The sequence below is a fragment of the Ursus arctos genome, unplaced genomic scaffold (genome assembly GCF_023065955.2).
Source record: "Ursus arctos isolate Adak ecotype North America unplaced genomic scaffold, UrsArc2.0 scaffold_25, whole genome shotgun sequence".
Taxonomy (NCBI): Eukaryota; Metazoa; Chordata; class Mammalia; order Carnivora; family Ursidae; genus Ursus; species Ursus arctos.
In genome coordinates this window covers 10,750,893-10,767,632 of record NW_026622930.1, presented here as the reverse complement: position 1 = coordinate 10,767,632, position 16,740 = coordinate 10,750,893, and the positions used below count along the sequence as shown (strand labels likewise).

The following is a 16,740-nucleotide window of genomic DNA, read 5'->3' as shown; positions in this document are numbered from 1 at the left end:
TGGGGCGCCTGCGCGGCGCTGCGGAGCCGGCCCGAGCCCCCGCCCGCCCCCGCCGTCGCCGCGCCTACGGTCACGTGGGCCCACGGCGCGCGCGCGCGCGCGCGCCGGGCCGGAACGGAGACGCGGGTTCGCGGGTCTCGGGAGCGGTCGAAGCTGAAGGCGCGCGCATTATTTCTTCTCCACGCTGGGGAGCACAGCGCGGGACGCTCGGAGTTTGAAGCTCGTTGCAGCATCCCGCTTCCTTCGGGGAATTGTAACAAATCATTACATGTATCAGAATGGAATTATAATAAGTACGTTACTGGACGATCTGTTCAACCAATTCATGCTGCCATTCGGCGGCCGGCATCCTGATCGATCGCACATCTTGCATCCTTGTCAAAGAGAAGACAGCGCTTCCGCGGAAAACTCCTGGCGTTTCGGTGCCTTCTAGGCAGTTTATCTTTACCTCTGTCTGCGTGTACTTTTACAGACAGCACCTTGCTACTTGCTATAGAAGGTTTAAAACAAAAATCTCAAGGACACGGAAAAGTTTTCCTCAACAAAATGCCTCAGTAAATTAAGGACAAGAATTGATGGACGCGCACGATTTCTGCTTGGATGAGTCAAATCACTCTTCCCCGGATGGCCCTTGTCTGGGAATTTGCAATAATTGAAGCGATGCCATAACAAAAACACCTTATATTTATGAAGCACCTTATAGTACTTAAAACACCGTTAAATACATGGCTTCGTTTGAACACCAAGCCACCCTTTGAAGTAGTCGGGACAGGTATTATGGTTATAGCCGTTTTACAGCTAAGAAATAGCCTCGGAAATACTCAGTCGTTTGCCCGGGGGCACACACGGAGCTTTAATAAGCAGGCGTGAGCAAGCCCAGACTAGAGGTCCAGACATTCTGACCCTGGTCGCCAGGCACGTCACCCCTCACAGTTCTCAGGTAGGGCTTAGAAATTCCTGATGTATTTGTCCTCTGGGAATTTATTTAAAATCCTCTTGAAAGTATTTGCATTTTCAATCTCTGCCCACCCTTTGAGAAACAAGTTTTCCAAGTCACATCGTATCTTTCTGTTGCTCTCGAACCATCTCTGAGCTTACAAGAATAAGAGCAATTTCGAATTTTGTGATGTTTTTAATCATCTCTTTGTCCTTTACTATTTTATCCAAGCATTTCATATGTGGTTGGAGAATTTAAGATTTTTTGACATCCTTCCAACCTTTATCCAAAAATGTAAAAATTGCTAAAAAGCTGTAATCCTGAGCTGCAGATGCTGACTTCCAACCTCATAGCAAATGGGGAGAGAGGGTCAGAATAGAAGTTCAGAGTTCCTCCCACTCCTGGAGAAAAGGGAAGCCCCAGACATGGTATAGGATTAGAAGAACACTAGGGTCCTATGGAGAATGGGACCCCCTTCTCTCCTGAGCTCCCCCCACCTCCAATCCTCCTCTTCAACAGAGAAGACCCATTTAAAATTATTGAAATTTCCACAGGAATCTGGTCCATAACAGATGTGGCAGGCAGGTGGTTGACCAAAGAGGACTTAGGGCCTGTCCCCCTGCATCTTGGCAGGCAAAAAGGGGTGCAACTCAGCTTACACCTTCTCACTCCCCTCTTCTTTGCTCTCTTCCTCAGAAATGTCATTGCTTACAGCAATAATCTGGTGCTCCGGGTGATCTGCAGAGGACCAGAACCCGACCTCAGGCGGAAGGTTACAGATGGTTGGCGTTGAAAGTCAGCCAAACTGAGCATGAATTGGCAGGACAACTTGAGGTGGGTCACAGGGACTGCAATCTCCCGGTGGTCACTGTTCCAGGCCACGATTTCTACTACATCACACTTATCTTTGGCTCCTCCATGAGGCAAAGCACGGTCAAAGCCAGCACATGCCCCACCTTATCCTCTTCTTCAGCCTTAAAGGTGAAAGAGCAGGTATGGCTAGAGAGTTCATCACCAAAGCAAAAATGGAGCGAGGACCTGCAGACCCCTGCCTGACATAACCTGCATGACTCTGGAACGCTGGCGGGGGGGGGGGGCGGCTGTGTTGCAAGGTAGTTTCCATTAGTTTATCTTTCTCTTAATCAGCTAAGTATTAAGTTAACTGAACGAGTTGTTACTCGTAACTTTTAGTTACAAACTAAAAGTCCATTGTCCATACCCCTTCTTGATAATTCATTAAAAAAGATCAGTTCCCATCATTGCACTTTCTCACTTATTCCTGACCCTCCTTACTTGACTTTGGTTCTGTTTCCTAGACACAATTTTAAAAACAAAATTAAAACAAAACCAACAAGAATATGAATCCAAAATTCTATCAAAGGCTTTTTATTTTTGTTTTTAAAGGAAGTGGGCAGAGGGAGAGGGAGAGAGAGAATCTCAAGTAAGCTCCACAGCCAGAATGGAGCAGAGGCTGGGCTGGATCTCGCCACCCTGAGATCATGATCTGAGCGGAACTCAAGAGTCATACGCTTAACTGACTGAGCCACCCAGGTGCCCCTCTCAAAGGCTTTTTGAAATGCCAAGTAAGGTCTGCTAGATCTACCTTGTCCTTTTGTCCATCTGCACGTTCAGAGAACTCTAATAGACTAGGTGGGTATGATTCACCTTCACAAAACCCAAGCATAAGTGTTCCATGATTTTTTCCACCCTTTAATTCATCCACCTTGTAGTTTCTTATTATACCACTTAGCTACACTTTCAAGATACTGAAATAACTCAGTTTACACATGCATCAGAGTTTAGATGTGTCTAGTTTTCGTCCAAAACGTTTTTTAAAGCCTCCAACACCATGTGCCAAGCATGCTCAGGCTGAAAAAATAAATGATTCTTTGCCCTTGAGGAGCTTAGAGCCTAAATAGGAAGACAGACTAGAGGAAAAATGGCTAGTGCTAAGATAATATTCGGTAGTGATGAACAGAATGGGTCCTAGAGTCATACAGATCTGGGTGACATCTGACACAAACCAGGCCAAAGTTGTTTCTGGAAATTTCTTTTTTTTTTTTTAATATTTTATTTATTTATTTGACAGAGACAGAGACAGCCAACGAGAGAGGGAACACAAGCAGGGGGAGCGGGAGAGGAAGAAGCAGGCTCATAGCAGAGGAGCATGATGTGGGGCTCAATCCCACAACGCCGGGATCACGCCCTGAGCCGAAGGCAGACGCTTAACCACTGTGCCACCCAGGCGCCCCTGGAAATTTCTGCCAGGCTATCCTAGGATATGTTTTCCTCTTAAACTATTTCTCTAAATTATGACTTTAAAGGACAATGTAGATTTTCTTCTTCACCTCTGAGGCGAAAGCCAAGACCAGTAGGAATGAAGACCACGAGCAGAAACTGAGAGCTTATAGAAGGGGAAGCCATGACATCATTTGACCTTTTGGGCATGGTTGTGCCCTAAACCAGTCCACATCTGGTTTTCTTGTGTTTATGAGCCATTAAGGTGCCCTTACTTACCCCTTTTTAAAATCTTAAACTGGCTGGGAGTGGGCAAAAACAGTGGGATTCTGTCACGTGGAATCAAGAGTCCTTAATTCGTGTTCTGTTCCTCCTTCTGCTCACTCCGTCAGCAAATGGTAGCCCAGCCACCCTATCCACCTGGACACCTGTGCTGAAAACCTGAGTCATTCCTTGCATTAACTGTTTATTCCATTTTCTCCTGCTCCATTCTGTTCCTTCCTTTTTCTACAATACGTAACCATCCACTGAAGCCCCCTCTATGCTCTTTTCTGGAATACAGTATGGAAGCTGGGTTTTTTGTTTTTTTGGTTTTTTTTGTTTTGTTTTTGTTTTTTGAGAGAGAGAAAGAGAGTGAACAAGTGGGGGAGGGACAAAGGGAGAGGAAGAGAGACAATCCTAAACAGGCTCCATGCTCAGTGTGGAGCCCAACTCAGGGCTCAATCTCATGACCCTGAGATTATGACCAGAGCTGAAATGAAGAGTTGGACACTTAACCGACTGAGCCACCCAGCCACTGCAGGAAGCTGGGTTTTTGAAATCATGATACAAAGGAAAATTCTATTTCTTCTTATGCTTTGCTTATAATGATTCTGTTTGCAAGTGTTTCTCTGACTCTCCTGGAGTCTAAAATATTAGGTGAAAAGAAAACACATGTGTCAAAGTGCCCAGAAGAGTGACTGGTACCTTGAAAGATGTGAAAGATGTCTTCCCTATCCCAGGAAGAAAGAAACATTTTTATCACCAGGGACACATATGTTTGAGAGTCAAAGATTAGGGGAAATGTATACAAACAAATCGTGTTCAACGAAGCCATATCTTCCTAGTCACTTTACAATTAACTGGTCTGACTCAAGATACTTTGTCTTGTCCTATTTCCTCTATTTAACTACTCCTTGTCCAGATTAGTATATAGGTGTTTTGCTCCAACTGCTTCTTTGGGTCTTCGTTTCCTATGGCAGCTCCCATGTACATGCAAAAATCTGAATGCTTTTCTCTTGTTAATATGTTTATGTTGATTTAATTCTCAGTCCCAGCCAGAGACCCTAAGGAGGTAAGAGGTAAAGTTTTGCCCCCTACACATGAATGCAACTACATTTAAAATATGAAACTTGGGGTGCCTGGGTGGCTTAGTCATTAAGCGTCTTCCTTCGGCTCAGGTCATGATTCCAGGGTCCTGGGATCGAGCCCTGCATAGGACTCCCCGCTCAGTGGGAAGCCTGCTTCTCCCTCTCCCATTCCCCCTGCTTGTGTTCCCTCTCTCGCTGTGTCTCTCTCTGTCAAATAAATAAAATCTTTAAAAAAAATAAAATAAAGTATGAACCTCAGTTCATGAAGTACACAATAAGGAGAGTGAAAAGACAAGCCACCTGATGAAAAAGATATTTGTAATACATAAAAACAAAAACAAAAGGCTTATATCCAAAATATATAAAGAATTCCATAAAAAAGACATCCCAATAAAAAAATGGACCAAAGATTTGAGAAAATGAGGAATTCAAATGAGACAAACGAGGTGTTCAATCATATTAGTATAAAGGAAATCAACTTAGAGCTGCAATAAGATAAAGTTAACGACTCATCAGCTTGGTAAACATGAAAAAAAGAGACAATTTCAAGTGCTGATGAGGATTAGATTAATAGGAATTCTGTACACTGCTGGTGAGACTGAGAATAGGAAGAAAAGGTTTATTTATTTATTTGAGAGAAAGATTCGGGGGGAGGGGAAGAAGGCGAAGGAGAGAGAAACTCAAGCAGACTCTGGGCTGAGCGTGAAGCCCGGTAAGGGGCTTGATCTCACAACCCTGAGATCACAACCTGAGCCAAAACCAACAGTCGGACACATAACTGACTGTACCACCCAGGCACCCCTAGGAAGAACCACTTGTGAAAGCAGTTTGGCATTATGCAGGAAAGATGAAAATTGGCTTGTTCTATGGCTCAGCAATTCTAACATTAGGTATACAGAGAAACTTATGCCCACGTACACAAGAGATATGAACAAGAAGGTTCATAGCAGCATTGTTTATATGAGTCAAAAAGTGATAACAATGTAAATATCCAGAAATAAGAGCAGGGATAAAATGTGGTATGTTAATGCATTACGTGAAATTAAGGTATAAAAAACATAGATGAATCTTACAAACGTGGTGTTAAGCCAAAGAAGCAAGACACAGAAGTGATCGTACAAGATAATACCATGTATTGTATTATTGTATTCCAGCCTTTCTAAGGTGCACTTTTTCTTTCTTTCTTTCTTTTTTTTACATTTTTTAACAAATGTAAAAATTTGTTGACCAAATTTCAGTTGATGACGTCTTAGCACTGAGTCCTGATTTGGTGAAGATATTTTCTTTTTTCTCAGTGGGACATTAAATAATGGCATCTTAAATTCTATAAAATTAAAAACAGGCAAAGCTTGGGGCACCTGCCTGGCTCAGTTGGAAGAGCGAGTGCCTCTTGATCTCGGGGTCGTGAGTTCAAGCCCCATGTTGGGCGTAGAGATTACTTAAATAAATAAATAAACCTAAAAAAATTAAAACTTAACATTGTGTTTAAAAAAGAGCAGGTGAAGCTAAACCATTTGGTTTATAGATACATAAACCCTAAACTATATGGAAAAGCAAGGCTGAGTAATTGTGACACAATCTCAAGTATTGAAGATGCTATGGAACATTCTGAAGGTCTAATTGGCAAGGGTACACGGCCAATCCTTAATCCTTTGGAAGGACATATTTCCCTCACGAAACCTAGAGATGGAATTCACCTCAATTTACTCAGCATCCTGCTTCAAGTTACATTCTCACACATTGTCATTGTCTCACATCCATTTCCCACCTTCCTTTTTCTTCATAACGCCCTCATTTTTCCCAGTCATGTGTTCTGAGTGACATCAATCCCATGTTTTATACCTGGTTCCTGATTTAAGATTTTCAGCAAAAGCTCTTCCCCTGATTTTAAAGATTAGATCAGGGGAGGATATAGAACCCCATCAAGAACCAGGGTGTGGTGAAATGTTTGTTAGGACTTCTGGAAGAGAAAATCTCTTCCACAGAAGATACTGGAAGAGTCTTCCCCTCTTCCATTGACTATGACTGAAAAAGGTTATAGCCCCAGGAATTCTTTGAAATCATCTTGCTGCCCGAGGGAAGCCTGTCTTAAGGTAGTATTAACTTCAACCTTAAGGAAAACTGACACCCTTGTGACATCATTAGAGATACTTAATCAGGCTTTACCTGAAACTAGTCCTACTTCTAGCCTTGGCAATTATGTGAGCTAATCAACTTTATTATGAGGTTTTTTGTGACATTCATTCAAAGTCATCTCAACTGATACTATTTCATTTAATCTCTATATCAGCATTCTAAGAGAACTATTATTATACCAACTTTGTCTGAGACTCTGCAGCTAGTAAATGATAGCGCTCAGGTCTGACCTTTGATCTTTTGGCTTTGACTGCCAATGTCTTTCCACTCTAGCATAACAGAAATCCATTGAAGAATTTCTGTGTGTGGTTAACGAGAGGAAGAGGAATGCCAAATTTAAGAAAGAAAAGGTGATAGAAGAAAACTAAAAAAGTGTTCATCACATGTAATTTCTTTTGAAAAAAGAATAGAGCAGTTCTTTCTCAGAGTTCTTTGTAATAATGAATGGAGGCTTTTGTTGGATCTCTCATTAGCATTGGGCTGGCAATTCAAAAGTATGTTACTGATGTTACCAATTCATAACACTGAATGTTTTCCCCACCTTTGCAGCTCTTCTGCTTTTGCTGCTTGCTTATTTGAGTTTCTCTGTCTTTGAGGTCATGCAGTTGTGAAGACAGACACAAATAGACCCAGAGAGACGCACTGCATTCTGCAAAGACCTTTGGTCCTTGATTAGCAATTAAAGGTGTTTTTCTAGAAAGTAGAGAAGTCAAGATGTTTGGACTTGAGGTAGTGCAGTCTTAATTCATTATATAATTTTCTAGAACCCTAACACCAGTTTGTTTAGAGCATGAACATTTATAAAAATCACATTAAAAAGAAGTCAGTGGACGAGTGTGCCTTTCTTACTCATTGTATACATAGAGCTCAAAAATAAAAAAGCCTGATCTCTAGGCTACAGCTCTAATTAGGCCCTTTCATGCAACTGCCGCAGGAAGGTCCCATATTGTAGGTCACTAAGAATACATTGAATCCAGGGCCCTCTAAGCCCTTTATTGAAAATTGTAGAGGTTTAAGTTAACAGTGTTAGTCTTTTGTGACTTGGAGAAATTAAACGGAGGAAAGTTGTTGTACCTGTAATTTGAGAAGCTAGAAGTGCCACCTCCTGGGTTAGGGGTAGGCGGTAGGGAGCTTAATTGTGTTGTGGCTGAATTTGGAGTCAGATTTACTGAGGCAGTCAAAAGTAATTTAAAGGTTTTTGTTTTTAATCACAGAGGAAGACCTAAAATGCTTGATTCTCACATCAACAGCATTCTAGTCTAAACTTTTAAGATTGGGAATGGTTCAGCCGGAGTTGTCTCTTATCCAGCTCGTTCTTACCTTACTTCAGCATTGTTTGTTACCTCTTTTTAATTTAGAAAAGGGGGGTAAAACCTGAAGAAAAAAAGACTTGACTAATATAGTCTTCATTAAGACCCTTTTGATTGCAAGGGATAGAAATCCAGCTCCCACTATTTAATCCAAAAGCCGTATTCATCATAAAGAAAATAAAGAGTGGCCCAAAATTCAAGGACAAACACTCCTGCTAGCTTTAGGAACATTCAGAACCAGGGATTTGAATATGGTCTGAATGTTTCTTCTGTCCCTTATCTCTATGTCTTTCCAGTGGCCTGCCTTCATTATTAACTCACCATGGAAGGGCTTTCTCCACAGGTAGAAAAACAAAAACAAAAACAAAAACAAAACATGGCTCCTAAGTTAGACCATCCATTGCATAAAGCGGTCTTGAGTTCCAGCCTGCTGGTCCCAAGCATAACATCCCTGGAGAAGGGCTCTTTGCCCTGGTATTTGTCAGGAACCCAGCTTTAAACTAATCAACTGAGGCCAGGAAATAGGGCAAGGCTGTATTAAATCAGCTCTTACAGGATTCATTATGTAACCAAGTGTTCAAACTATGCCTGGGGATTTAGGAGTCCCCTAGACACTTTTAGGGGGCTTGCAATGTCAAAATTATTTTCATTAAAAACAATTAAACAAAAATTACTTTTATAATAATACTAAGATACTTGACTTTTTTTCTTATTCTCTGAAGAGTGTACAGGGGAATTTTCTAGAGGCTGCATGACATGGGATATCAGAATAGATTGAGTGCAAAAGCAGATGGGAGAATTCAGGTGGCCTAATCTTCTATTAAATCGGACATTAAAGAGATTTTAAAAAGTAAAAGAATGCCACTCTTTTTGCTGTTGTTGACATAAAATGAACAAACCTTTTATAATTTCTAAAAAAAAAAAAGAAGAGAGTTTTATTTGAGCCCAAGTGAGGATAGCTTCCCAGAATACATAATCTTCACAAGTAAGAGAGTGCTCCAGAGAAGGGATGTTTAATACAGGATTATATATGTTTTTTGTTACATCAAGAGTTACAAGTCATCAGGATGAAAGGCATTCCACAAAATTATAAACTTTATCTTATGCTTTTAGTTTGTGCAAGGTTACAGGCTTTAGAGGGATGGGAACAGAACTTAGGGAGCTTTTTACTCTTATCTTTAGCTCGAATTGTTTTTTAGGTTATTTGCTAATGAAGCAGATGTACAATGTATGCTTGGGGCAGAAATGGAGCTCATGCTTTGAAGTCATTCTGACCATGCTAAAAATTAAAATATAGCTTCCCTGGGGTCCCAGGAGCAGCACCTACAAAACATGAAAAGTTGAAAATTTCCCTTAACACTATTTTTTAAAAAGATTTTATTTATTTATTTGAGAGAGCGCAAGCCAGAGAGCAGAAGCAGGGGGAGCAGCAGAGGGAGAGCAAGAAGCAGATTCCCCGCTGAGCAGGGAGCCCGATGCAGGACTCAATCCCAGGGTCCTGGGCTCATTACCAGAGCCGAAGGCCAATGCTTAACGGACTGAGCCACCCAGGCACCCAAGAATCCCCACTAATTTTTAAGGCGATCCTGAGATTAGCAAGTTTGTGAACCATGAATGTATCCATGGCCACTTCCTTGATTTTTCTAAGCCTCAGTTTCTTCATCTGTAAATGGGGATAATAACAATGCCTACCTCATAGAGGTATTGGAGAATGAAGGCGGTTAATACTTAAAAAGTGCTTAGAGCAGTGCTGTAGAAGAGTTAAATCATCATCATAATAATAGCTGCCACCACCATGTGGATGGGGGAGGGGCAGTTCTTAGGAAAGAGAGTCTAGAAGATGATGTGATATGTCAACAACATTGGAACCAAAAGATAACCAATCAGAAAATCAAAAGAAAGTATCAAGGACCTGTGTTAAGGCAGATACTACACGAAAAGAAGTGCAAGGGTAGAAATTATCTCATTACTTGGGCTCTGTGTCTTGATTTAGTAATTTGAGTTTCTCCAACAACGAGCCTAAGTGTCAGGGTTCCAACTTTCCCCATGTGGCTTCTCTTTAAGTCTCCTTTGAGTATTTGCTATCCCCTAACCTACAACTGGCCCTTGCCTGTCAGTGATACATGGATGAGTATGAATGCCCACTATTTGACACTTTAGGTGCCAAAGGCACAGTTAATCCTCTTGGCATTCCTGAATGGTAGGCATTATTAACTCAATTTCAGGCTGAGAGAGAATGTGAGCGGCCCAATGTGACACAGTTAAAAAAGAACAGAGCCAGGAATTAAACCTGGATTTGCCAGACCATGGAGTCCAACATTTTCCCAGTATTCCATCTCATCTGCTGTCTAGAGAGAGGGAAAGAAAGTCCTTAATGAGAAACAAACTCTTCTATTTCACAGTTAGAGATAAAAGGTTTAATCACACTTTTCCTCTTTTTCTAAAATTGATTTAACTTACCTCATTGTGTAAGATTAAGGTGTGTTGATTTGATGCATTTATATACTGCAGTATGATCGCCACCGTAGCTCTAGCTCACACCTCTATCGCATTGCATAATAATTGTTTCTTTTTTATGGTGAGACCGTTTAGTCTTTTAGCAATTTTGAAGTACGGAATGCAGTATTGTTGACTGTAATCACCGTGCTGTGCATTAGATCTCCAGAACTTATTCATCTTTTAGTTGCAGCTTGTACCCTTTATCAGCATCTCCCCATTTTCCCAAACCCCAGCCCCTGGTAACCCCCATTTTACCCTCTGTTTCCATGAGTTCAGCTCTTTTAGATTCCAGATGTAAGTGATATCAGCCAGTATCTGTCTTTGTCTGGCTTATCTCAGTAAGCATAATGTTCTCCAGCTCTATCCATGTTGTGGCAAATGGCAGGATTTCCTTCTTTCTCATGGCTGAATAATATTCCATTGTGTACACACATACATGTATGTGTGCATACATGTGCGTGTGTACGTGCGTGTATGTATCACAACTTCTTTATCCATTCATCCTTTGACAGACAATTAGGTTAGGTTGTTTCCATATTTTTTTTATGAATAACTCAAGGCAATTTTTAAAAAGATTTTATTTATTTCTTAGAGAGAGAGAGAGTGCGAAAGCACACAAGAGAGGGGGAGGGGCAGTGGAAGAAGCAGACTCCCCTCTGAGCAGGGAGCCGAAGATCATGACTTGAGCCAAAGGCAAACGCCTAACTGACCCCGAGATCAAGAGTTGCATGCACTACCTACTAAGCCAGGCTAGTGCCCCACCAACTATATTTTTAGATGCGTTTATTTTTCCTTTTGGTTCCTTCAGTTTTTTTCTTCAAGTATTTTGAAGTGTTATTAGTGCATACACACTTAGGAGTTTTACATCCTCCTATGAATTGTTCTTGCTCTGATATTTACTTTGTCTGACGGTATAGCCACTCCAGTTTTCTCTATCACTATTTGCATGCAATATCTCTTCCCATCATTGTACTTTTAGTCTATCTATATCTTCATCTTTAAAGTGGGTTTCTTTTAGACAGTATATAGTCGGGTCTTTTTTAAAAAATCTGATCTGACAATTTTTGCTTTTTATGACTTTTATTTATTTATGTTTAATATAAATGGTCTAAACACATGTACCTTTTATAGTCATCAACCATGTGGTCCAGTCTCAGATATGTCAATTAAGACCTAGAATTTGTCACCCAAAAACAATTTCAAAATTACAAGTTTTCCGTTTCAATTTTTCAGATATCCCAGAGGGGACTCCTAGACTGTAGCAATCCTTCTCAAAATTCTCCTTCATTATTCTTTCTGTGTTACTCACAAAGTGTAACTGTTCACATGTTCGCACTCCTTTCTTTTCAATTCTTCAGAAGTTTGATCCCGACAGTATCTTCGAAAGGGTATTTCTGATACCCCTCTTGGACAGTGAAGGAGAGAAAGAAATTGAGTAGGCAAAACTGGAGTCCTCTTTGGTCCATAGAAGGAGAGACACATCTGGGAACAATTATATGTTAATACATTTTGTCCAGTTGTCTCTCCCATGGTTAATCTCATGGCTGCAGAGAGACACCCGATGTTTAAATTTCCCACCACGCATTCATTCCCTCTTTTCACAATCCAGTACCTCCCCTGCCTATTTTGTCAGCCTCTGCTGTGTGGGAGAGGGTATAATTCCTCTCAACATTTAATCTTCCACTCTCTCCAGACAGTGTCTTTAGTAGGGAAAGGAAAAGAGAGCACAGAGGTGTGAGCATTCATTCATTCATTCAACAAACATTTACTGGATACCCACTATGTGTGAGGTACTCTTTGGAGTGCTTTCTGGTAAGCAAATCTGACAGAACTCCTGCCCTCACAGCACTCACCTCCTAGCGAAAGAGACACATGATGAACAAACAAAATGTATAAGTTTAGATGGTGCTTATGGGCCATGAAGAAAATCAAGCAGAGAAGGGGAAAGAGAGCAGTTGGAAGCAAGGTGAAGGCTGTTTTTTGCAGGTAGTCCAAGGACTTAATGATGTAAGGGAGCGAGATGTGAGGATGTGTTGGGGAGATTTTCCAGGCAGGGACCAGGAAGCAAGACAGAAAAATCTAGGTGGATTCAAGAGACCAGTGTGGATTGGGCATGATCAACAAAGGGAAGAGTGGAGACACGAAGATGAGGTTAGGGAGGTGGCCAGGCACTTTCATGCAGGACCTGAATTGCTCAGGGTAAGATTCTAGAGCAGAGCAGAGCTGTGCAAGAAAAATGTGTGAACTCTATCTGTAATTTTAAACTTTATAGTACCCATGTTAAAAGAACTAAAAAGAAATGGGTAAAATTAATATTTAAAGTGTATTTTTAAACCAAGTATATCTAAAATTGTATCATGTCAAATGTGTAATCAATATAAAAATTTTATTAATGAGATATTTTGCATTCTTTTTTCTTACTAAATGCAATGGACTGAATGCTTGTATTCCCCTCCCCCAAATTCATATGTTGAAATCCTGACTCTCTCTCTCTTTTTTAAAAAAAGATTTCTTATTTATTTATTTGACAGAGAGACAGCGAGAGAAGGAACACAAGCAAGGTGAGTGTGAGAGGGAGAAGCAGGCTTCCCGCCAAGCAGGAAGCCTGATGCAGGGCTTGATCCCAGGACACTGGGATCATGACCTGAGCCAAAGGCAGACGCTTAATGGCTGAGCCACCCAGGTGCCCCTGAAATCCTGACTCTTAATGAGATGGTATTTGGAGGTGGGGCCTCTGGGAGGTGATTAGCTTATGAGGGTGGAGCCCTCATGAATGGGATTCATGCCCTTATAGAAGAGATCCCAGAGAGCTCCCATGGCCCTTCTGCCCTGTGTGGACACAGTCTGACAGCTGCATGAACCAGGAAGTGAGCTTTCACCAGACACCAAATCTGCCTATGCCTTGATATTGGACTTCCCAGCCTCTAGGACTGTGAGGAAGAAATGTTTGTTACTTAAGCCCCTAGTCTGCAGTACTTTGTTATAGCAGCCTGAACAGACTAAGGCACTAAATTTTTGTACTTGGCGGTTACAGTCACAATTCAATTTGGATACTAGTTTTCATCCAAAATACTTCATCTATATTTAGATTTCATAGAATGTATAGGTGAAAAAGTAGATCGAAATACCCAAGTTGTTCCCAATACAGAAGTTGTCTAATAACTGAATCAGGTATCAAGTTTTCAAATTCAAATTAAATAATACCAAAAATTCTGTTCTTCAGTGGCATTTGCCACATTCCAAGGGCTCAGAAGCCACAGAAGTCTAGTAGATATTATATTGGATAGCACATGTGGTTGGTGGGTATCAATTACTGAAATGACCTCTCACTATATTTCTCTACAGAGCATCCAGGGTGATCTTTGAAAAATGGAAATCAGTTCACATTGCCCCTGCTTAGAACATCTATTGGCTTCCCATGACATTTAGTAAATCCCAATGACTCAAGTGGGGCATCCATTTTGAGGCAGATGAAGAGCTCCTGTGTTTACCAATCCTTCTTCCTGAAATCACATTATAATGATAGTAAAGAAGTAAAAGAGGAATCAATCCATGAGTGAAATGAGAGGTGGAAGAGCAGGTCTATATTAGCAAATCAAATTTTGGTGAATCTAAGACGGAAGGTAAATGTGATTGCACTGATTGGTAAAGCAGAGAAGAAAGAGCCACAGCTCTGAACACACAAGAAGCTTCAGGGGACAAGAGGGACGCCTTCCATTTAAATGATCCCAGCTACTTAAATAATCGGCTACAAAGACCTGGAGTGGAAAGTTACCAGATCAAGGTAACTGATGGATAACAGTGGAAACGATGTGTGGGTCAGCTGCTCCTCTTCTTCTCTTTCAACTTTGTGCATATTTTGGCAGTGTTTGTCCTAGGTGGTGGCTAGAGAAGTCTTCTAAAGAAACTAAGTCATGTCCTGGGATGGCAGTAGTTGGGAAGCCCAGAGTAGAACCTTACTCACTTTGGCATGGGGTTGAGAGAGGAAGTCTTCCTTCCTGTCAGTTGACATAGTCAGCCTGCACATACAGATCATGTAATCAGCATTCTCATTCTGGAAAGAGACTGGTGATAGAAAAGAACACAGGTAATTAATCTGGCTCCTCATATTCAAAAGCACAAAAGAACAACCGAAGGCCATAAGATAGCACAAAACCATCAGGGCCAAAATGAATTAAGAATTAAGAATGAATTAAGAATTTACCCTAGGAGAAACAGAAATAGTTCAGGGAACAGCAGTGAACATTTTTTAAAAGTTCAAATTAATATTCTCAGAGAAATTTGAGGAGACAGTGCCCTTTAAAATATAAATAGATGACTATTAAAAAGAAAAAAACCCATATGGGGTGCCTGGCTGGCTCAGTCAGAAGAGTATGTGACTCTTGATCTCAGGGTCTTGAGTTTGAGCCCCACATTGGGTGTAGAGATTACTTAAAAATAAAATCTTTAAAAAAATCCAAATAATAAGTGTTGGAAATATAATTCTAAAATGGAAAACTCCACAGAAAGGCTAGAGGAAAAAGTCAAGGAAATCTCTCAGACTGTAGAAGAAGAGGACAAAAAGAGAAAAGTTGAAAGACAGAGATGACCCACAAAGAAGAGCCAACATACATCTAACAGGAGTTTCAGATTGAGAGTAGAAAAAAAGTAAATTTCCCAGAGCTAAAGAAAGAGCCACGTCCTTAAATTTAAAGGTCTCATCCAGTGCTAATCCATATGAATGATAGCCATAATTTGGAGAAACTTCACAAATCCAAAGACAAAGACTCCTAAAAAGATTCCAAAAAGAAAAAGAAAATCAGAGGTTGAGATATATCAGCATCACACTTCTTATCAGTTATACTATATACTAGAACACAAGGGAATAATGCCTTTAAAATTTCTGAGGCACAATGATTTTGAGTCTAGAATTTACAGCCAGCCAAATTAGCATTTAAGTGGGGGTGCAAGATAAAGTTTCTGTTTTATTTCCACTACTTACTTCACTTTTTTTATTACTACTGTTTTTTTTTTTTTTTTCCCACTCAGTCCAAGGACTGGGGAAATTTATCATTTATAGACCATTCCTTAAAGAGCTGCTTAAGGATGTACTACAGGAAAATGAAATAGGAATCTAAGAAAGAGGAAGATAATCAGGTTGCAGGAGAGGGGCAATCAAAGGAAATTCTAGAATGCAATAGGCTTAAAAAGGAAATGGTGTGAAGAAACCGCATCATCTTAGAGAGCAGATCAAGGTTTATTACAGTATTATGTTAAAAAATCACAACACATGCCACTTTTCCTTCAAGAGCTACAAGTGCAGTGGCATCACCTTCTCCACTGGGTCCATACTAGTACTATTTGATCTTGCCGTGAATATTTTTTTATATTATCAGCACACTAGAGATAATTCTTCTTTGGTTTTGAATGTTGGGAATTAATTTATAGACAATGTATGGAAAACTTGATTAACATTAGAAAACAGAATATAAATGTTATAAACTCTGCCAAAGAGAATTAATGCCCTTTGAGAGGTATAAGTGCAGTGGACAGAAAGACAAAGTGAAATAAGTGAAGGGTGTTGAGTCTTTTGCTTTACCCAGCAGAAAATTACGAGATACTGTGTGTGGGGTTGGGGAGCTGGGCAGAGCAAGTAGGGGAGAGGGCAGTTTGGAAAGCGGAAGACACCAAGCCCAGGGGCACAGGGATGAGGAGTAACTGGGGTGGGATGTGCAGGGAGGTAGGAGAGGTATGGCAGGGAACGTGTGCAAATGTGGAGTTGAGCAAAAGGGGCTGGGCCGAAGGAAGGGGGTGGTATGGGCGGAGCATAGCAGGTTATTGAGCGGAAGGGGCGGGGCGGGGGCGGAGTTGAGCAGGGGGAGGGGACCTGTGTCCAGGGCGCCTGCGCAAACCAGCCGTCTGGAAGCTCGCGCCATCGTGCCTCGCCTCACTTCGCTTCGCCTCGTGCTTGGTGTTCTGTCGGCCTCGCCTCACTTCACCTCAGCGGACGCCATGCCCCGCCTGCTGGTTCTTTGTCTGCTTCCACGCCGCCGTGTGACCCCTCTGGGCTTGCAACTCGGCCGCCGCCTGGCCCGCTTGGAGCTCCGCCGCCGTCAGCGCCCCAAGTCGTCCGCGGTGAGTGGGGGCCCACGCCTCAGGGCGGCGCGGAGCCGGACGAGGGTGCGGGCGAGGAGCGTGCAGTTGAGGCGGGAGCGCCTCGAGGGGCGGAGACGGGGTGAAGGCGGGCGCCTCGTGTGGCGGCTTTGGTTCCCGGTGGCCTTTGGGGGTCCTG

At 41.7% G+C, this 16,740-nt stretch overlaps 1 non-coding gene across 1 annotated transcript; it reads left to right on the top strand.

Moving 5' to 3' along the window:
* The first annotated feature begins 37 nt into the window (after positions 1–37).
* On the top strand, positions 38–15,128 carry LOC113267330 (uncharacterized). Its single transcript, XR_003320714.4, has 4 exons — positions 38–772; positions 1,634–1,771; positions 13,001–13,030; positions 13,815–15,128. It is a non-coding gene; the product is annotated as an uncharacterized LOC113267330 (transcript).
* Positions 15,129–16,740: the final 1,612 nt, after the last annotated feature.